General features: G+C 36.7%; 3 pseudogenes; 2 read left to right on the top strand and 1 right to left on the bottom strand.

The window, feature by feature from the left end:
- The first annotated feature begins 1875 nt into the window (after positions 1-1875).
- On the top strand, positions 1876-2991 carry LOC148297509 (uncharacterized; annotated as a pseudogene).
- Positions 2992-19590: 16599 nt separating this feature from the next.
- On the top strand, positions 19591-22177 carry LOC148297508 (uncharacterized; annotated as a pseudogene).
- Positions 22178-22392: 215 nt separating this feature from the next.
- LOC148297507 (DNA repair protein XRCC3 homolog pseudogene) lies at positions 22393-23274 on the bottom strand (annotated as a pseudogene).

The raw sequence follows: 23274 nt of genomic DNA, 5'->3' as shown, positions 1-23274 counted from the left end.
GAATTTTATCAGCGCGCAAAATGAGTTAGCAATTTGTTTTGGCCTTAACTTCCTCCTCCGACCTTGGATTGGCCCAAATAACATATGGCTGGAAAGAAGACATTCTGAACTTCAATTTAGAGTGCTTAAAGTCCTAATTTGATTAAGAGAAGCCCAAGTTGTAAGCCCTTGAAGTTGCTGGTCATGCTGACCTCAGCATGTGCTGGTTGGATGCTTGGTCATGGTGAGCTAGGTATGAGCTATCATTTCTGGTTGGAAGCTTGGTCATGGTGACATGAAGATGAGCTAGGGCTGCTGGTGGGATTTATTAGTGAAGTGCATCAACCATTTCAGATTTTATAATGGAAGTGTTGTATGCATTAGTGAAGTGCATCAACCATTTCAGATTTTATAAAATAAGTGTTGTATGCATTAGCCATACTTAATTCAGATTTTCAGCTTCCTTAGGCCTATATATAGTGAGGTTTCCCAAGCTTGTAAACACACCCCAAGGGGGGGAGCTCTCAAACACTTCTCTAGAGCTCCCTTCCCTTCTCTCCCTCAAATTCTCTTAGTTTTTCTTTCTAGTTTTCAATTGTTATAATGAGATCTTTGTGCTGAAATTCTCCTTAAGTTTTTCCAAGTTCTACTTAATTTTCATTGTTATGTAAATTCTTTTCTTTAGTTTCAAGTTTGATTAGTTTCCAAGTTTCAATTATGGTTTTTGTTCTTATTCATTATGCTTATAAGTTAATATGCTAGTTTAAATGATTGATCACCATTTAGGCTTGCATGTTAGCTATCTTGGTTTGAATTAAGAGTAGACACCATGCTTTAATTCGAATTGAACTATGAATAGGAAGAGTATGTATGGACATTCGACAACAGGGATTAGATACATACTTGGTTGTTTAAAATGTTCTTCTATGCTTAATGGGTTCCTAATGCTTAATTTTAGGTTAGACAACAAATGATCAAATTAGGGAATTAGGAACACAAGGTTATGACCACACACCATGGCTTAATCATACTTTAGCTAGAATCAATCCATTAATCTAATTGAACTTGGGAACTTATCTGCTTGAGTTAGTTATTTCTTTCTTCCTTGTTTTATTTATTTCCTTTCTTTTTCATTTCTGTTTTGTGTAGGAAAAATGAATTGGATCTTTCAATCACCAATCCTCGTGGGATCGACCTCGCACTTACATATGCTATACTACCAAACGGCTCGTGCACTTGCGAGTATCACAAGTTGAGGATGCAACTGAATCCATTTTGGTGCAGCTGTATCTACGCAACAGCTACCAGAAACTAGAACTTTGTTCTTCAAAAAGCAATACAAATTTCTGGGTTTGGGTAGCTTAAGGATGACGGTAACTAGAGATGTCGTCCTCTGAATTACTATTACATGACGATTATTTTGTAAAAACCGTCGTCTGATTCATGTTTTATTTTTTATTTTCAATTTATTCTCTGCTATGTGAATATAGTAGTGTTTCATTGCAGGTCTTTTCACTTTATTAAATATATGATTTTATAGTGTGTGAGATGGATAAGTCATGGATGCATGCGGATAGAAGATTGAAGTCATATGAGTTAAGGGTGGAAGGATTTTTTAATTTTGCTGTAGAAAATCTTGGAAATACAACACATATTCGTTTTCCATGTGTTAAATGTGGGACTATTCGATTGTTTGGGGTTGGAATTATAAGGGAACACTTATACTTTAATGGAATTGACCAAAGCTATAAGATTAGGACATGGCACAGAGAACCTTGGGAAGGGACTACTAATGCTAGTAGAAATGTGGTAGAAGATGAGCAAAGTAGGTTCAGTTTTGTTTCTGAAGAATTAGGGATGGATGATAATGATTTAGGCAATATTGGATCTAATCCTTATGAGTTTTACAATGTGATTGGGGATGGAGATCAACCCTTATACCCTGGTTGCAGTAAGTACACGAAATTATCGGCTTTGGTGAAGTTATATAATTTGAAAGAAAAACATGGGATGAGTGATGTTTGTTTTCCAGAATTATTGATACTTCAAGGAGATTTGCTTCCATAAGGAAATACACTACCTTCCTCTATGTACGAGGCAAAAAGGACTTTGTCTGCTTTAGGGATGAGTTATGAGAAAATCCACGCATATTCCAATGACTGCATTTTGTATAGGAAGGATTATGAAGATTCAACTAATTGTCCTACTTGTGGTATCTAAAGGTGGAAGGAAGGCAAAAATTCAATCTTGAAAGAGGGTGCGCCAGCGAAGGTGGTGTGGTATTTTCCTCCAATTCCAAGGTTTAAAAGGATGTTTAAGACAACTAAGAGTTTGACTGGGCATGCTGCTAGAAAATTAGTTGACGGTCATATGTCTAATCCAACGGATTCCCCATCTTGAAAATTTGTTGATGATAAGTGGCCCGAGTTTGGTAAAGAGCTGAGAAACTTGAGATTGGCTCTCTCATCTGATGGATTCAATCCCAACAGTTCTTTAAGTAGCAGATACAGTTGTTGGCCAGTTATCTTAGTTACATATAATCTCTCACCATGGCTATGCATGAAACGGAAGTTTATGATGTTTACCTTATTGATTTCTGGTCCTAAACAGCCCAGAAATGATATAGACGTCTACTTAGAGCCTTTGATTGATGATTTAAAATCTCTGTGGGATGGGATTAGAGGAGTGTATGATGCACACATAGGAGAATATTTTACACTCAGGGGTGTATTATTGTGGACAATTAATGATTTTCCTGCCTATGGGAACTTATCGGGTTATGTCGTTAAAGGATATAAAGCTTGTCCAATATATGGCAATGATACACCTAGTCACAGGTTGAAAAATTGCCTCAAAATTTGTTACATTGGGCATAAAAAATGGTTACCAATCAATTATCCATATCGGAGGCACCGTGCAGCTTTTAATGGGAAACCTGAATATGGCAAGCTTCCCGAGCCATTAACCGGAGAAGAAGTGCTGCATATGATTGAAGTTATTAATTACATATGAGGCTCGAAAAATGGGGGAAGTGTTGGTGAGAATGACGATGACAGAGTTTGTTGGAAGAAGAAATCAAAATTCTTTGATCTCGAGTATTGGAAATACCTTCCTGTGAGGCATGTCCTAGATGTTATGCATATTGAGAAGAATGTTTGCAATAGTATCATTGGTACATTGCTAGAAATCCCTAAAAAAAAATAAAGATGGGATTGTTGGTCGGTTTGATTTATTGAACATGGGGGTCAAAATTGATTTGCAACCCGAGTATGGAGAAAGATGTACTTGCTTGCCTCTAGGGCCTTGGAAATTGTCAAGAGCAGAGAAGAGAGAGGTTTGCAATTCTTTCTATGGCATGAAGGTCCCTGAAGGTTATTCTTAAAATATTAAAATCTTGTATCTTTAAAAGATTCAAGACTTCTTGGCCATAAATCTCATGATTGCCATACCTTGATGCAACAATTGCTCCTTGTGGCAATTCATTCTATTTTGGAGAAGCCTGCAAGGTATGCAATAACTCGATTGTGCTTCTTCTTCAATGCTATATGAGCAAAGACGGTAGATGTTTCCAAGCTAGATAAGTTGGAAGAAGATGTAGTAGTTACTTTGTGTTTGCTTGAGAAGTACTTTCCCCCTTCAGTCTTTGATATCATGGTTCATCTTGCAGTACATCTTGTCAAAGAAGTTCATCTATGTGGGCCAGTATATTTTAGATGGATGTATCCGTTTGAAAGATATATGAAAGTGGTAAAGGGGTATGTTCAGAACCGAACTCGTCCCGAAGGTTGCATTGCTGAGCGGTATATAGCTGAAGAAGCTGTAGAATTTTGCACCTAGCATTTATCTGATGTTAGTACAGTTGGAGTGCCATCAAGCCAGAAGATGGGAGTTTCAAAGCCTTTATCAGGTTTCACAGGGAACTTAGTTGATCGGGACTTGTTGAACCAGGCACATCTATATATCTTGGAGAATACGAAGGAAGTCCTACCTTATATCGAGTAAGTATGAGTTTTATTCTTTAAGTAGCCATTTTAAATATTATTATTCCTTATGCTTATCTTATATACCAGGGACCGTAATGCTTAATTTTTTCTTGTCAATGTAGGGAACATATGATCCACATCAAGACGACTTATCCAAAATTTAGAAAGAGAACAAAGTGGCTACAAGATAAGCACAATAGCACTTTCATTCAATGGCTACACTTTAAGGTATATATGTTATTGAATGACATATTGAACTTTTAATTTTCTTTCTTTCTATGTTAGATTGAATTAAGAGATATGATTAATTTGCAGGTTCAAAGTGAACTTAATGGGGAAGATAATAATGGCGTATTAGAAAATTTGAGGTGGCTAGCAGCTGGTCCAAGCATGGCAATGCCATCATATAGGAGCTATATTATTAATGGTGTTAAATTTAACACCAAGGCACAAGATGATGTGCGAATTGTCCAAAATAGTGGAGTTTATTTACTTGCACATACTATGCAAGTTGCTAGTGCCAAGGATAAAAACCTTATTGTCTTCAATATGGGTTTTTATGGTGTTATTCAAGAAATTTGGGACCTTGACTACCAAAAGTTTAGAATCTCAGTCTTGAGGTGTGATTGGATACATAACACTTCGGGCCTTGTAGTCAACGAACTTGGATTTACCCTTGTAGATCTAAGTAAAATTGGACATAGGAATGACCAATTTGTTATGGCTTCTCAAGTCAAACAAGTATTTTATGTTGACGACCCAATGCATCGTGATTGGTCGGTAGTGTTATCAATACCTAATAGAGAATATAATGATGTGCTAGGTGGTATTAGAATTGAGTGTGAGCCATTTACTAGAGGGATACCAAATGTTGACACATTTGATGACCTAGTGGGTGAGTTTGGGAGTGAAAATATTAGAGATGGGTGTGAAGATATATGGATTGATTGATTGTTGTAATGTATGACATTAGTTATGCAGTTAATTGTTTAATAGCTCTGTATATCATTTTAATTCTGATCACATTTTCATTATGCAGGTTTTGAGCACGACAAAATCAAAAATTTAAAATACTGGATTAAAGGTGGGAAATACGATAGTCCAGTTAAAAAATTGGAAAAGCAGACGTCCAAAATAAAACCAAAATCATATTTTTACCAACGTCGTGGAAAGAAAATGCAAAAGATCGTAAAGAAATAAAAACCGTCATCTAAAAATGAAAACACGTCGGTTTATTAAAAATTAAATTACAAGTGGCAGGTAGTAATAAACATCAATGACGGCCTACAAAACAACGCACAACGTATATTTCTTTATAACACGACGTTGGAGTACTCTATTGCTTCGATTCAGCTGCACCAAAATGGATTCAGCTGCATCCTCAACTTGTGATACTCGCAAGTGCACGAGCCGTTTGATAGTATAGCATATGTAAGTGCGAGGTCGATCCCACGAGGATTGGTGATTGAATGATCCAATTCATTTCCCCTACATAAAACAGAAATGAAAAAAGAAAATAAATAAAACAAGAAAAAAGGAAATAACTTAAGCAAATAAGTTCCCAAGTTCAATTAGATTAACGGATTGATTCTAGCTAAAGTATGATTAAGCCATGGTGTCTGGTCATAACCTTGTGTTCCTAATTCCCTAATTTGATCATTTGTTGTCTAACCTAAAATTAAGCATTAGGAACCCATTAAGCATAGAAGAACAATTTAAACAACCAAGCATGTATCTAATCCCTGTTGTCGAATGTCCATACATACTCTTCCTATTCATAGTTCAATTCGAATTAAAGCATGGTGTCTACTCTTAATTCAAACCAAGATAGCTAACATGCAAGCCTAAATGGTGATCAATCATTCAAACTAGCATATTAACTTATAAGCATAATGAATAAGAACAAAAACCATAATTGAAACTTAGAAACTAATTAAACTTGAATACTTAAGAAAGAATGTACATTACAAATAAAAGTAAAGTGGAACTAAGAAAACTTGAAGGAAAATTTAGTAAACTCATTTTGTTACAACAATTGACAACTTGAAAGGAAACTAAGAGAATTTGAGGGAGCGAAGGGAAGGGAGCTCTAGAGAAGTGTTTGAGAGCTCCCCCCCTTGGGGTGTGTTTTGAAGCTTGAAGGCTTCTCTATTTATAGGGCTAAGAGGGAGGAACATCATGATAAATTCCCACACCATCCTTCATCTTTTGCTGCTGCACCTCAAGCTTTCCTCACATGGGTTCAAAGGTGTTGTGGCTGCCTTTTGCTGCCAACCCATGTGGTTGCCTTTTGCTTGCTGAAAAAACGATTCTTCTGAACCAGACTTGGTGTAGGAAGGCCAGAGGTTTCAAAACGTATCCAATGGGGCTAAACTTTGGATATGTTATACTCGACACCCATTGGAACACCTTCTATGAAGAAAGTATTCCAATCGGAGCAGTATAAGTGTGCGTTTTGGGCCTTGCAAGTTGGCTGCCGAACAGAGACTGGAATTGACTTCATTTCATTTCTTTTCTTTCTTTTTGCTTCACATGCATGCACATGCTTTCTCTTACACTTAAAACTTGATCTCCAGCTCCAAAGTGATCTGCCAATTCAATTCCCATGTTCAAAGGCTGAAGCAAAATGCCTCTCATCATTCCTCATTCTTCTCTCTCTCCTTTCTCTTTGCTTCACATGCATGCACATGCTTTATCTTTAATAGCTCCATCATGTACCAACTTGCTCCTTTAGAATTTCATAGCTGGAATACCTCCCTACTTCACTCATTATGTTGGGTACAAAGTCAGTTATAGTTGGGGTGAGGCACATGGCTAAAAGGAGGCACATGGCAAAAAGCTGGCAGCTGCAAATCCTCCTGAGCAAGGTTGAGTGTTGGACTGGCTAAGCACTCCACATATGTTCAATTGGGCTGAAATTTGGATATGTTGTACTAGACACCCATTGGAACAAGTTTCATGAAGATCTTCACCTCATCCGAGCCCCAGAGCATGCTGATCCAAGGCCACGAAGTTGACCTACGAAACTGGGCTGGAAAGGGGCTGTAGCCAAAATTAGTTTGTCTTTAAGCTCTTCTTCCATTCACCCAAATCAGGCCTTAACATGCATGAATTGCATCATTTCCTATCCAAAGCCATCATTGTTACCTAAAACTCAATGAATTGAAAGATAAACACAAAAAGGATTAAAAGCACAAGTTTAACTCAAAAACATAACCAAATCATAAGCTAGAAGGGTACGAAATGATATACAATTATGAACCGATCATACTCCAACCAACGAATTTGGTAAACACTACTTCCACGATTAAAACATACCGTCGTCTAAAGGACAAAATAAAGGCATCTCTATTCAATTAACTACCGTGATAGATTTTCTGCATGTCGGTTAGTCTAAAACATCTAACGTCTAAGAGAATACATACGTCAAGGAGGGTTACACAAGCGACTTTTAAAACACCAATCACGTCAACATATATTAGAAACCGACGTGGTAAGAAATTACAACGTCATACAATTGGATCCTCATGAAGTAGTGAAGGAATTAACGACATCGGTTAGTCTAAAACATGTTACGTCTCAGAGAATACACACGTCAAGGAGGGTTACACAAGCGACTTTTAAAACCCCAACCACGTCAACATATATTAGAAACCGACGTGGTAAGAAATTACAACGTCATACAATTGGATCCTCATGACGTAGTGAAATAATTAACGACGTCGGTTTGTCAAAAACATCTGACGTCTCAGAGAATACATACGTCAAGAGCCACACAAGCGACTTTTAAAACACCAACCACATCAACATATATTAGAAACCGACGTGGTAAGAAATTATAATGTCATAGAATTGGATCCTCATGACATAGGGAAGGAATTAACAACGTCCTTTATTTTACAAAAACCGCCGTTGAAAAATATAATCCACGTCGTTTCGTTTCCTGTCCACTCCTTCAATATAATTTGTAACGTCAGCCTTTAACAAAAGTAGTCGTGGGTAGGATTTTTTATGGCGGTATTCAGTAATATTGTGTCATTTTAAAACATTAAGACGTCTGCTTTGTAGAAAAAGCGTCGTCTAACTCTGTCCAAGGGACTTCTTTGTGCAATTTAAATGACGATTCTTGCAAGAGATGGACGTGGAATATTTTTAAAAAGGCGTTGTTCTCCTACATTCCGACGTGGATAATCATATAAGTGACGGTTTTTTGACAATTATGTCGTGGTTGAATGATTTTACGTCGTCTTTTACAAGTTAAACGTCGGTTTGTTGTCGAAGGTTTCATATTACGATATATAAATAGTAATTAGATGTTGGTTTGAAATATTTTTTGACGTTGAATGTTTTAACGACGTCGGTTATTAGCCATCGTTGTTTTTTATATCAAAAGATGGCGATCGATTTCACGTCGGTTTGAAAACCTTCTAGACGACGGTGGATTCCGTCGTCTATTTCGATTTTTGTAGTAGTGACAAGGTAGGGGGAATCATATATATTTTGTGTAATTTGGGATGTGGATTTTATTCAGATATGCATTTTGGTTATGTAAAGGCCCTACATTTTGGCTTAGAGTATAAACAATAGGATCACATCTTTTGGGATGTTATTTTGTAGATTCACAGCTTTTGGATTAGAGTTACACCCTTCATTTTGGTACTCTGCCTTTTGGTTTAGGTTTTGTAATTCGGGATGTTATTTTGTGGATTCACAACTTTTTGGATTAGATTACACTTACTCTGCCTTTTGGTTTAGGTTCTGTAATTTGGGATGTTATTTTGTGGAATCACAGCTTGTGGATTAGAGTTAAACTCTGCATTTTGGTAATGGAATTGGTTTAGGCTATGCAATTTGGTTATGGAATTGGTTTTTGGTTATGAAATTGGTTTTGGGTCGTACCTAAAATTAGGCCTGGGCGCGGTCCGGTTTGGACCGGTTCTCGCTTAAAATTGAAACCGAAACCGTACTGTTCATCCGGTCCGGTTCGGTCCGGTTTTTAACTAAAATGAGTGGCAAAACCGAACCAATCCAGACCTATAAAGACCGGTTCGGTTCTTCCGGTTCACGGTTTCAAACTGGTTTTTTTTTTTTTTCTTACATACTCATATCTAATCACTTCCTCTGCAACCCAAAACCATATAAGAAAAATCTAAAACATAAACAAAGTAATACAAATAAACCAAGCTAAAAACATATTAAAAAATAACAGATCTAAATTGCTAAACATATTCAACAAACAAATGCCCACATATCTAATTTTAGATCTACAAGAAGAAAGAGAGAGAGAAACATAAATAAACCAAACACTTGGAGGTATGACTAAAGTTTTCTTTCATTTTCATTAGTTGATTTCAAAGTTTATTTTTCTAACCACTTTGTTTTGTAGAGTTAGTAAAACGTTTGTGGGTATCGTTTCTGTTAAACCCTCAGGAGACACAACTCCTCCTACTAGGGATGCCTAGAGGTTTAAAGGCTTGTTGCATATGCTCAATGCAATCGAGTTACCTACGAAAGTGGTCTAGTTAGTTTTGTTTTTAACTTTGTTTTGTGTTGTTTTGCTCGAGGACTAGCAAAATCTAGGTTTGGGGGTATTTGATCGGTTCATAATTGTATATCATTTTGTACCCTTCTAGCTTATGATTTGGTTATGTTTTTGAGTTAAACTTGTACTTTTAATCCTTTTTGTGTTTATCTTTCAGCTTTAGGTAACAATGATGGCTTTGGATATGAAATGATGTAATCCATGCATGTTAAAGCCTGATTTGGATAAAGGGAAGAAGTGCTTAAAGACAAACTCATTTTGGCTACAGCCCCCTGCCAGTCCAGTTCCGTAGGTCATATTGCAAGCTTTGTTTCAGCAACCTACAGAGCTCAGATGAGGCAGCATTCTTCATGAAAGTTGTTCCGATGGGTGTGTACTATAACATATCCCAAATTCAGCCCCATTGGATAAATCTGGAGTCCGTTACCTAGCAAACACAGAACCATGCTCAGGATGGATTTTGTCAGCGAGCAAAACGAGTTAGCTATTTGTTTTGGCCTTAACTTCTTCATCCGAGCTTGGATTGGGCCAATACTTATGTGGTTGGATCAAACACATTCTGAACTTCACAATAGACATCTTAAAGTCATCATTTGATTCAGCCTAGCCCAATTCGTAAGCCCAAGAAGTTGCTGGTCATGCTGACATGAGGTTGAGCTGGTTGGAAGCTTGGTCATGGTGAGCTAGGCATGAGCTATTGTAGCTGGTTGGAAGCTTGGTCATGGTGACATGAAGATGAGCTAGGGCTGCTGGTGGGATTTATTGGTGAAGTGCATCAACCAATTCAGATTTTATAATGCAAGTGTTGTATGCATTAGTGAAGTGCATCAACCAATTCATCTTTTATAATGCAAGTGTTGTATGCATTAGCCATATTGAATTCAGATTTATCACTCCCCTCTCCCTATAAATACCACATCCATTCCACATTCAAGACACAACAAATCCTGGGATTCACAACCCCACAATTCACTCCAGCCATCCTCAAACACTCTCAAAATCCCAAACACTCCAACAATCACCAAAACAACTCCAGCAAACCTCTCTTCCATTTCCCTACGAATTTCATCTTCCTTAGCCATCACCACTCACTCAAACTCATCCCAAATCACCTCCATATCCTTCATACATCTTTCTAGAAGTGGGGAAGCTCTTGGAGAAGCATTAGAAGTGGAGAAGCACTTGGAGAAGCCTTGGACACCACAAGAACTTCAGAAAAAGGGTTTTTCTACTCTTATTGCATTCATTATGTTTTCTCATTTCTGTTCAAGTCTCTTTTCCATTATGAGTAGCTAATTCCATAACTAGGGCTTCGATGTAACCTAACATGAATATTCTGGGTTTATAAGTTTGGAGTTTCAAGTTTGATTCATGATTCATGTTCTTATTCATTATGCTTATAAGTTAACATGCTTGTTTGAATGATTGATCACCATTAGAACTTGTTTGTTAACTATCTTGGTTTGAATTAAGAGTATACACCATGCTTTAATTCGAATTGAACTATGAATAGGAAGAGTATGTATGGACATTCGACAACAGGGATTAGATACATACTTGGTTGTTTAAAATGTTCTTCTATGCTTAATGGGTTCCTAATGCTTAATTTTAGGTTAGACAACAAATGATCAAATTAGGGAATTAGGAACACAAGGTTAGGACCAAACACCATGGCCTAATCATACTTTAGCTAGAATCAATCTTTGAATCTGAATTAGACTTGTTACTTGAATCTTTATAACCCAGAATTGAATTGTTATGGTGATTCGAATGCCCTAGTCTCAAAATCTGTTTTCCAACTCTTAAAACCACTCTTTGTTACATTTGTTTACTTGTTTTTGTTTGCAATTTCATTTTGCTTCTTTTGTTCAACAATCACAACCACTCTTGTTTTAAATTCTGTTTTAGACATAACCTCCTACTTTCTTGAATTTGGTAATCTAAGTACCACTACTAGAAAAACAGCCATTACCCACTGATTATCTAGATACAAATACATAAAAGTAGTTTTTGATTTATTTTTGGAAACTAATTCTCCCATTATGCCTATTAATGATATTTGGGATAGATTTTGGTGTGTAATAGAAATAAAGTGATTTTCATTTTTTTCCCTTCATATTTGGGCCTTTTATCAGTCCCAATTTGTCAAACAAGCTCGGCTCCACTCACAAATCAGCCAAGCTTTGGCTGGCTTCCCTTTTTTGTTTTGCAAACTGGCTTCCCTCCTCTTCACTCAGCTGCCTTGGCGTTTTGCCTTCAATTGGATACTGACTTCTTTTTCTAGTCTCTTCCATTTATAAACTTTTTTCCTACAGAAACTAATGTTTAACCGTGAAACAACATATTAGAACTTTAAAAAACCTTATTGGCTGCATAAGTACTATTTCCAGCTGATTTCAAAATACGAAATTTCAAATAGGCGGGAGAATGTCTCTATAAAATCCAAGAACCTTTAGTTTGGTATGAACATGCATGAACCAGCTCGTCTACAAGATATTTTTTTCTTTCTTGTTGGTCGGTCTTTATGAAAGATCTATGTTTCAATTTCTTTCTAGTTCTAAACAAGGTGTTTTAAAAAGTGGGTGACATTCTTTGCATGCAAAAATATTATACTTTACCTACATTCCAGATGGTTTGATTGTTCTTTCTATAAATTCTTCAATGTTTTTTTCTTTGTCTGAGGAGGGGGGTGATGTTAGATGATGATGGATGGAATTGGGGTCATGACATTGAATCTTTTTGGCTATTTTCTTCCAAAATCTCTTCTTTTTCTTTGGGTTATCCCATCTTTCTCTCTATATATCTATCCTGTCTTGCACAATGAAAGAAAACATATGCTTTTTCTTTTGTAGGGAAAGACAAGACTAGATGAGGATCAAGCATCAAATATGGAGTGACTTGGATATGTTTTTGTTGTCGACTTTTGAAACTGTTCATTGGACTATTCTCTTGAGTAGGCTAGATGAGAAGACCATCAATCTACAAAATAAAATAGTTGGAACAGAGCTGATGAGAACCAGCTCCTCCAGCCTCCACAATAGAACGTGCCAGAGTTTTCCAGTTGATCAAACCTTGAGGAATTAAATATAGTACAATAAGTTAACCAGCCCCACAAATTGTATTTCACAATTACAGATTATTAAATAAAAATCAATATTCAAAGTGCATATTAATTTCAAGTTTTCAAAGTAATGGGACTGATGGCATACTGATATGAGATGATGCATATTGATCTGTATTGGTTCATCAGTACACAATTGCATACTGATATATCATGATGCGTCTCTGATAAGGTAGACACCATTTCAAATAAAAATCGAAATTGATGGCTTTAAGTGTATTACATAAATGATAGGGTGTTATTAAATGGGTACTCATACAATGGGGACTGATATTGAACCAACATGAACTGATATATTTTTGCGTTTCTAAGGGAGAAGATACTAAAACTCAGATCTGTCTTATTTGAAGAGTACACAATTGCAAACTGATATGTCATGATTAGTGCCTAATATAATAGACACCATTCCAAATATCAGATCCCAAGCTTGAAGCCATTGAACATGGCTTGGCTTAACTCAAAGGGCTTGTATCTTAAAAGGTATTTATTTAATGGAAAATAGAAAAGGACTGACTCAATAAATGGTACCCAAAAAACAATAGCAACCCCAAACTAGGATACTGATTTAAAAATAGTGGCTGCATAGTCTCTATTAGTTAATGGAGACAATTTATTGTCTCAAAACTTAACTTAGGGGACAAATTTGGATCAGTACATAGTGTGTGTTTTTTTAGTAGTGTACATAACTAGTTTTAACTTCTCAGTCTTCGTGGGTACGACCTCGTACTTGTCTTGCTATACTACTAATTGCCCCGTACAATTGCGAGTTAACATAATATTAACAACACAATGGACTTGAAAAATTTGGGCTTTTTGTTGGTATATTGAAATAGTTGGGTTTGGGCCTAAAAAATTTGGTATTTTAAATATAAATATATATATATATATATAATATAAAAATTAATTCTATTGGACCGGTTTGGATTGGATCGGTTTCTTAGGATGAAAAACCGGAACCGGAACCGGTCTGAACCGGTTCGGTTTGGATTTGTCTCGGTTTTTGACTTTTTTGGTCAACACGGTTTTTTTCGGTTTTTTTCGGATTGGTTTGGTTCGGTTTTGCGGTTTTGCGGTTCCAATGCCCACCCCTACCTAAAATACACCACATTACATTCATAGCTAACAAACACCACATTACATTCATAACTATTATCCCATTACAAACCTAAAAGGCCATTACATACCTAATATTCATAGCTAAATCTTCCTACTCATCACCACAATTACAAACAAACACCATGAAAGGATAAAAGAAAACCACAGTTTCAATTGTCTCTGTCTACTCCATTCCAATTCCTTTTTTCCTTCAAGAACAACACCCACTTTCTCTTCCAATTTTTTCTTCTCTTCTTCCACTAATCTCACTTGCTCATCTCTTGCTCTAATTTCTTCCTCCATACCTCTGAGTCTTCTAAGCAATCCAGGAAGAACTTCTTTTCCTCTTGGACATGTTTCATTATCCAGCCATTCAAAGAAATGATGTCCTGTTTGGCTATTCTGCACATCATTTGTTACACACAATCAGAGCCCAGCACACCATTAAATTCTTCACTTAAACATAACAAAACCCTTACTCTATCTTATCCGATTTTGGTCACAGGCCTTAAACCTTCTTCCCGGGTTAAGATATGTCAATGAAGTGCGCCGTTTAATCTTCATCCCACAAAAGAAATACTAATTGGATTGAGTTGAATCCGTTGAACTTTGAGACATTGCAGCCTTCGTTGATTTTGAGTAGTTCTGCACTTAGGTTTCAATTTGGGGAACATAGGAAGAAGAAGGTGGATAAAAATGGCACCTTTGTCGCTTAAGAGCAGACTTGTGGACGGTTATGGATGATTTTGCCCTTACATTTGACGACAACATTGACAGAATGTAACCGTAGGACTAATGAACTGAATAATATAGAGTTGATGGATCATTTGAACGAATAATTTAATTGAGGGACCAAAATGTAAATCGGGTATAAGTTTGAGGACCATTTGAGTAAATAACTCCTTTTAAGAAATTGCCTTCTTTCATGAATCATATGTGAGATACTTGTTTCCATATACATAACTTCTACTCATATATACTTGAGAGAAAATGAATCAACCTTAGGTTCCGAGTGAATCCTGTGACGCCTAGAGTTGAGACAAATTCTTTAACAAGAAATTTAAATGTGTTGGTTTCAATTGAACATTCTATGCATGCTGACTTCACACTTGACACTCCGGTTTTGGCAAGTAATGATATATCACTAGTGATGAAGATGTGCGTTGTGCAGTCATTGGTTTTCATTAGTGTGTTTAAAGTGACACCTTAAATATTTGTTTGGATTTTTCCAGAGTCATATAGATGTTTGTGGGCATCATCTCTGTAAATCCTCACGAGACTACAACTTGTCCACTAGGGATCACCTAGGAGTTTAAAGGCTTGTTGCACATGCTAAGTGCAATCATGATTACCTAAGAAAATGGTCTAGTTAACTTCTTTGTTTTATTTTATTTGTTTTTGTTTTGCTCAAGGACTAGCAAGATCTAGGTTTACAGTGTTTGATAGATCTAAAAATATATATAATTATACGCATCTAACACTTAATATTTTGCTAAGATTTCGAGTAAATTGCTTTTTTTTTTTTACTTTGTTTTAGTTGTTTTGCAGAAAATTAGAGAAGGAAGAAAAGAAATGTTATGCAGGATAATTAGAGTTTTGGCTTAATTGCTACAGTGCACCTTGAAACATTGGTCAATTCTCACTTTACCCCCTTAAAGTTAAAAGTGACCCACTTTGCCCCCTTAACCGATGTTTTATATCTCATTTTTCCCCTCACCATCAAGTCTGTTAAAAATTCTATTAAAAAAGCTGACGTGGCACCAATACGACCACTTTTTTTTTTTTTTTTTTTTTTGTTTTAAAGTATTTTTTTTATTTTTAATAGTTAAATTAAGAATTTTAAAAGACAATTTTTAATTTTTAATTTTTTTTTCTTCACATATGGCACTTAGTTTAGCCAAATAATGGGTCCCATTGGTGCCACATCAGCTTTTTTAATGGAATTTTTAATTGACTTGATGGTGAGGGGCAAAGTGAGACACAAAATATTGGTCAATTGGGTAAAATGGGTCACTTTAACTTTAAGGGATAAAGTGAGAATTAACCAATATTTCAGGGGCACTGTAGCACTTATGCCAATAACCATAACACAACCTACCATCTGATCCCATATAAAAACTAAAATATACTATACATATGACCAACTACTGCAGCTGCATAAGCCGCTGGCACCCTGCCAGTGTTGGGCCTTGTCCAGGGGGCCCAATTTTTTATTTGTTTTCCTTTTAATATATGTTTTTTTTATAGAGAAAATATATGTATTATATGTTACTGATAGGAAAAGCAAAGAAGATGAGTCCACCTCCATGTGGGTCTCTGTCTTTCATGCAAACGTGGAAGTTTATGATATCACACAGCACAGAGACAAAACGTGGAGGAAAAGCAGACATGAATATTCATTTAATATATTACTAACCTCTTGTCACACGCTGATGCGTGTGCCAATTCGTTTTCTTTTTTAAGTTTTTAGAATTAAGAAAAAAAAAAGTAGTTATTTTCCATAAAAGTAGGATACATTATATGATTTTATTTTTTAATTGTGAATTTACCATATTATTCTTATTTAATTAATAATTTCAATTCTTAATGTTTGAATTAACTAAGGGCATTTTCTGGTATTTTGAATGTTTTACCATTCTATGGTTTTTTTTTTTTTTGGTTTCCCAAGGTATCCCCAAGCATGGCCCAGGCCTAATCCTTCGAGATACTGTCAGGCCCATATTGGGAGACCTCTCCCTAAAAAAATTTCTGCCTTTTATATATAAAGATATGTTTATTGTATTTAGATAACTTTTGGTTTCTTAAGATAATTCCAACACGTGAAACTCTAATTCTTAAGATTTTGAGTTTTTCATTAGAATCATGGAAGTAATAGCCTTAGCCTTAGATTTTAAATTTTTTATATTAAAGTTTGAGGTGAATATGTTAACTTGAATATGTTAAATTTTAGTTAAGCTTAAGTGCTACAGTGCCCCCTGAAACATTGGTCAATTCTCACTTTATCCCCTTAAAGTTAAAGTGACCCACTTTACCCCATTGACCAATATTTTGTGTCTCACTTTGCCCCTAACAATCAAGTCTGTTAAAAATTTCGTTAAAATAGCTGATGTGGCACCAATGGGAACCACTATTTGGCTAAACTAAGTGCCATGTGTGAAAAAAAAAATTGTTTTTTAAAATTATTAATTTAACTATTAAAAATAAAAATAATACTTTATAACAAAAAAATTTTAAAAGTGGTCCTATTGGTGCCACATCAGCTTGTTTAATAGAATTTTTAACAGACTTGATGGTGAGGGGCAAAATGAGACATAAAACATCAGTCAAGGGGGCAAAGCGGGTCACTTTAACTTTAAGGGGGTAAAGTGAGAATTGACTAATGTTTTAAGGTGCACTGTAGCAATTAAGCCAAAACTGTAATTATCCCGCATAACATTTCTTTTCTTCCTCCTCTGATTTTCTGCAAAACAACTAAAACAAAGTAAAAATAGGCAATCTACTCGAAATCTTAGCAAAATATTAAGTGTTAGATGCGTATAATTATATATATTTTTAGATCTATCAAACACTGTAAACCTAGATCTTGCTAGTCCTCGAGCAAAACAAAACAAATAAAATAAAACAAAGAAGTTAACTAGACCATTTTCTTAGGTAATCATGATTGCACTTAGCATGTGCAACAAGCCTTTAAACTCCTAGGTGATCCCTAGTGGACAAGTTGTAGTCTCGTGAGGATTTACAGAAATGATGCCCACAAACATCTATATGACTCTGGAGAAATCAAAACAAATATTTAAGGTGTCACTTTAAAAAAAAAAAAAAAAAAACTTTAAAACAAAAAAAAATTTAAAAGTGGGTCCTATTGGTGCCACGTCAGCTTTTTTAACACTTAGTTTAGTCAAATAGTGGATCCTATTAGTGCCACGTCATCTCTTTTAACAAAATTGTTAACAGACTTAATGACGAGAGGCAAAATGAGACATAAAACATCGGTCAAGGAGGCAAATGGGGCAAAGTAGGTCACTTTAACTTTAAGGGGGTAAAGTGAGAATTGACCAATGTTTCAAGGTGCACTTAGTTTAGTCAAATAGTGGGTCCTATTAGTGCCACGTCAACTTTTTTAACATAATCTTTAACAGACTTGATGGTGAGGGGCAAAATGAGACATAAAACATCGGTCATGGGGGCAAAGTGGGTCACTTTAACTTTAAGGGGGTAAAGTGAGAATTGACCAATGTTTCAAGGTGCACTATAGCAATTAAGCCTATGGTCAGGTGTTTACTTATTTGGTGTTTACTTATTGTTACTCATTGTTTATTATTTAAGTTTTTGTTTCTTTGGTTTCGTTCTGATACTGATAATGGGATTTTCCCAAAATCCAAAATATTTTTAGTTTCGTTTCTGGCTGGAATCATTCTTAATGTGGGATCTTTCATTTGATGAATTTGGACCCGTTAGTATAAATTGGTTAGGTATTGTTATTCTGTACATATCTACCGCAGTTTTGATGATCAATGCTGTGCTTTTTCTTGCTCTCAATATTATATTTCTTATTAGCAAGCAAAGTGATTGAAAATGTTGTCTTCTGTGTTTGGTGATTCAAAAATTTCAAGCGTGTGAATTAATATTCATAAACAATTCTGACAGCAACTCTAAAGCTCGAAAGTAACTTAAGGGTTACTTCTATGTTGAATCCATATATCTTGGACGCATAAAAGAACTACTGTGTTTTTTGTTTCCTGTTGTTTGTTTCTTTGTTTTTTTTTTTAATAGAAAAGATTGTTGAAGGTTAAGGGTAATTTTTCAATGTTTAAAAATTAATATGCGATAACAAAAATGAAAATAAGAGAAAAAAGATTAATGTGGGATTGCGCGAAATTTTGCTTTCCATATCAAAGTTGTTGAAATACCTCTGGTACACCCTCATTCCTCTTTTGATGACTCTTTCGACATGTCTGAAACATCTATGAGACTTGTTTGCGTCAATGAATTACTAAATAACAATGAAACAAATTGTTGGAGTTAATACTAAGGTTTTTGGAAGTAGGTTTTTTTCTTTGGGAAATAGCGGTATATACCCCCCATTTTATAATCTTAACTAAAAATACCCCCACCCCCAATATTTGTACAACTATGACCTATAAATATAAAATTATTGTCCACTTATTGCTGAATTTTCACAACTTCAGAAATTTTGTTCTCTCTTAGGTCACTCAGCTCTCTCTCTCTCTCTGGCACAGCTCTGTTTCTGTTTGGTTTCTGTCTAAAGCAGCTTGCTGTGTCTCTCTTGGCTCTCTCTCTCTTGGCTCTCTCTGTGTCTAGCGCAACTCTGTGTCTCTCTCTTTGCTCTCTTTCTCATAGCGCAGCTCTTTCTCTCTCTAGCTTCGTTATGTATCTTTCTCCCTCTATTCGGTCTCTTGCTCTCTGTTTGGAATCGCGAACCCCTCCCTTTAGGTATGTCTTCTGAATAGCTGCTTGCAACCTTGAAGCTTTAGTGGATTGCCGACCTCGAAAAGGTAGTGTTGATGGTTATTTTCTTAAACTTAGTGGGATTATGTGAAATGGGTTATATTTTGATTGTTTGGGTTTGTGATAAATTCGTTTTGGCTTTAATTGCTTTGGGTTAGGTTTTGTTGAATATTCATGCTCAGTCATCTGGGTTTGTACCAATTGCACTTATATTGGTCTGGATATGTGAATCTTGAAACTTGGGATTTTCCATTTGATGTAGTATATCTGTATAGTGTGATTGCTGATGTGTTACTGTTGTACTGCTGTTGCGTTCCTCTTATTTCACTGTCGTATTGCTGTTATGTTGATGTTATATTGCTATTATATTGCTTTTATATTGCTGTTATATTGCTATTGTATTGTATGGTTATTGTGGTTATATTGTGTTAATGAAATGTTGTTTTGTCATGGTCAGAAATGGAGACAATTGTTATTCTCGTGTGCTACAATGGAAAATGGGTCACCTCGAAGAAGATGTGCAAATACGAAGGGGGTGAGTCAAAAGGCTTAATAGTTCCACGGACCATCAAATTTGCTAAACTGTTGGACCGTGTGCATCAGATTCGTAATACAAACGGCAGGGAAGACAAGGTTAGCTTAAAATTCTCAGTTTTGGTGGCCTCGAATGAGTGGAAGCACATAAAGATTGAGGACGATGATGATGTCAAATTTTTTATGAAGTACAATTGTGAGGTAACACCTTCAAAACTAGCTCCCTTACTCGTGAGTATAGAAGATAAAGGACTGAGAAATGATGTAGTTGATAGTATGCATATGACGACAGATAGTAGTCGGATGGGTCGTTCTTCAGTTGGCATTGTTGAAAGCAATCAAGTGACTTGGAATAATACAAATGGCACTGATGTGGGAGGTGAAATAGGGACAGATTTTATGGATATGATTGATTTTAGCGAGGTGGATCAGATGCATGGTGGTGATAATAGTACTGAAAGAAATGAAGTGTCAGTGTACTCTGCCCCTCCTATTTTGGGCTGCTTGAACACATCTGCCCAACTGCCAATAATGCGTTTAGGAGGAGAATCTGAACCCATTCGTGAACATTATTCGAATGAAATAGGTGAACAGAACCGGTACAATGAAGCCGGTGTAAATGATGGAGAAGCATATTTGGATGGGGGGTTTTCGTGAAGTCATTGGAATCCGAAAATTACAGTTGGGCAAATTTTCTCTACTAAGAAAGCATTGTTGACGGAGTTACAGTTGATGGCATTAAGAGGCCACTTTGAATTTAAGGTGCAATCGTCTTGCACTAAGAGGTTGGTTGTGGTTTGTTGTCAACGTCCATGCCCATGGCGAGTCCGAGCATCGAGATTTGGAGATAACAGCTTCATGATTGTGAGGTGTACAACTGTCCATAAATGTGATTTGAGGGTTGTAAGTGACAACCATCGTCAAGCAACTGCAGCACTTGTAGCCACTTCATTTAAAAGGAAGTTTAAGGATTCTCGGACAATATACACACCAAGTGACATTATGAGAGATGTGAAACACAACTTTGGTTTCAGCATCCATTATTCGAAAGCTTGGAAAGCAAGGGAGTTAGCTCTATTGTCCATTAGAGGATCAGCGGAGGCATATTATATCCTTCCAGCTTATTGCTATGAATTGGAGCGTATGAATCCCGGCACAAAAACACACATCCAAACTGATGAGAACAATCACTTTGTGTATTTATTTATGGCGGTTGGCGCATATATTAGAGGGTTTCGTTCTTCCATGCGCCCAGTGATAGCCGTGGATGCCACTCATTTAAAATCCAAGTACAAGGGTGTTATGTTTGTAGCAAATGCATTTGATGGTAATCGAAATATATATCCTCTTGCTTTTGGGATCGGGGATTTGGAGACGGATGCATCATGGCATTGGTTTTTCACTAAACTTCATGAAGCCATTGGTGAGTGTCCCAATCTTGTTATTATTTCTGATCGCAATGTTAGCATAGAGAATGTGTGGAACAAAGTTTTTCCAACGGCGCAACATGGCATATGCTTTTATCATATGAAGGGGAACATGAAACGCACTTGCAAGTTGAAAAAGCATGATCACATACTTATGAACTTTGAGAAGGCTGCGAAATCTTATTCCATTGCTGAATTTGATTGTCATTTTCGCAAGATCAAGCGAAAGGAACATGTTGCTCAATATCTTGAAGACGCAGGGTTACATAAGTGGTCTAGAGCTCACATGGATGGACGCCGCTACAATGTAATGACAACAAATATTGCGGAGTCAATCAACTCAGTCCTTAGGTTTGCAAGGATGATGCCAGTGGTTCATTTGATAGGGGAAATTATGAATCTCCTTGTGAAATGGTTCACCGAACGTCGTGATTTGGCTTTGAATTGCACAACAACATTGTGCCCTAATTTTGGAGAGAAGAAGTTGAGGAACAGGTTGGAGGATGCTGCAAGGATGAATGTGGTTAAAGTAAATAATGCACAGTATAATGTTTTAGACGGTTATATGGATGGCCTCGTAGATTTGACGAACAACAGTTGTAGTTGTAGAAAGTTTCAGCTTGAGCAGCTACCTTGCAAGCATGTAGTTGCAGTTTGCCGCTTCTTGAAAGTAAATGTATACTCAAAGGCTTCTCGGTATTACACTCGGAAAACTTGGATGGATGCTTATTCGGATAGCATCTACCCGGTACAGCCTCACGGAAGGTGGGATATTCCTGAAGATGTTCGAAGTCAAGTTGTGCTGTCTCCCATGGCAAGGGTCATGCCAGGCAGACGAAAGAAGTTAAGAATTCCCTCGCACGGAGAGGGCACCATTACAAGAAAGTGCTCAAGGTGTGGTTCCGGAGGCCACAATAAAAGCACCTGTAAAAACAATATTCCATTGCGCAATGTATCTTAGACAATATGATTTGTGTTGCTTTGGTAGGTCATGTAAACTTTACTTTTATTTGTGGTGGGTTTCGTGTTATGTTGAATGGGAATTGTTTTAAATTTGCATAATTTGGGTTGCATTGCTACAACATGCTGTATTGCTTCCAGATTGCTATTTTATTGTACTTTTATTGCACTGGTATTGCTTCCAGATTGCTATTATAATTTGAGTGCGAAATTAAAAGGCCAGGAATGTAATTCCAAAAGGATCCAAAACATTAAAGTTCTTAGAATTCCTTTATTACACAGTTACCCTGATACTCCGACTAAACCTTCTTTTCTGATTACAAATTCAGCGGATGCATAGGCCAGATGTGGGGCAAATACAAGGTGAAATGTCCTATGTGTTTGACTACATATAGTTGTTGAAGGAGCATTACGAATGTTAACCCCAATAGATTGCTCATGTCTTGCCAAGAACACTCTTGAATTTATGCAATGTGCCCAAGCCAGTCCCAAAGCTGGACTCACCCATCTGCCTGATGTGTCCAGGGACTCCAAGTTTCCCAACCTCACCCCATTCACTCCATCATGTGGCCCAATAAAATCCACCACTTGGTTGGTGACAACCACCGCCAACCCAAACTTATTTGCTAAACCCTTCAATGTCCCAGATATGTTGAAGAACAATTCAGACCGCCGTTTCAAATCTGCCGGTGTTGTCTGATACTGTGATCGGAACAATGCAGCAATGGAATCAATGACAATGAGTTTGACAGGTAGGCGGGTGTGATCAATGGCAATAAATGCTTCTATGTCTCCAAGGACATGGATGAGTTCTTGAGCATCATGAACACCACGAACATATATGTCTTCCGATGGCTCCAACCTTATTAAGTTGGGGTATGATGCATGATAAAGGTTGCCTAGTTGTTGCAATCGACGAAATGAGAAGCTAAATTCTGTGAATATGTAGACGGAGGAGCCCCCTAGTCCGCCATGTGAGGGTGGGAGTTGAGCTCGTACCGTAAGTTGGAGACAAAGCTGCGTCTTCCCGGAACCACTCTCCCCTACCAATTCTGTTATGGAGTTGCAGGGTATCCCACCCCCCAAGCAGTGATCTAGTATTGGGCATCCAATGGATAATTTAGGGGTTGAAAGAGGAAGGAGCATGAGGTTTTGGGGTGTCAT

The sequence above is a fragment of the Prunus avium genome, chromosome 1 (assembly GCF_965620075.1).
Source record: "Prunus avium chromosome 1, drPruAviu1.hap1.1, whole genome shotgun sequence".
Lineage (NCBI taxonomy): Eukaryota > Viridiplantae > Streptophyta > Magnoliopsida > Rosales > Rosaceae > Prunus > Prunus avium.
The sequence above is the reverse complement of the archived record's forward strand: the minus strand, read 5'-3'. Positions and strand labels throughout refer to the sequence as shown.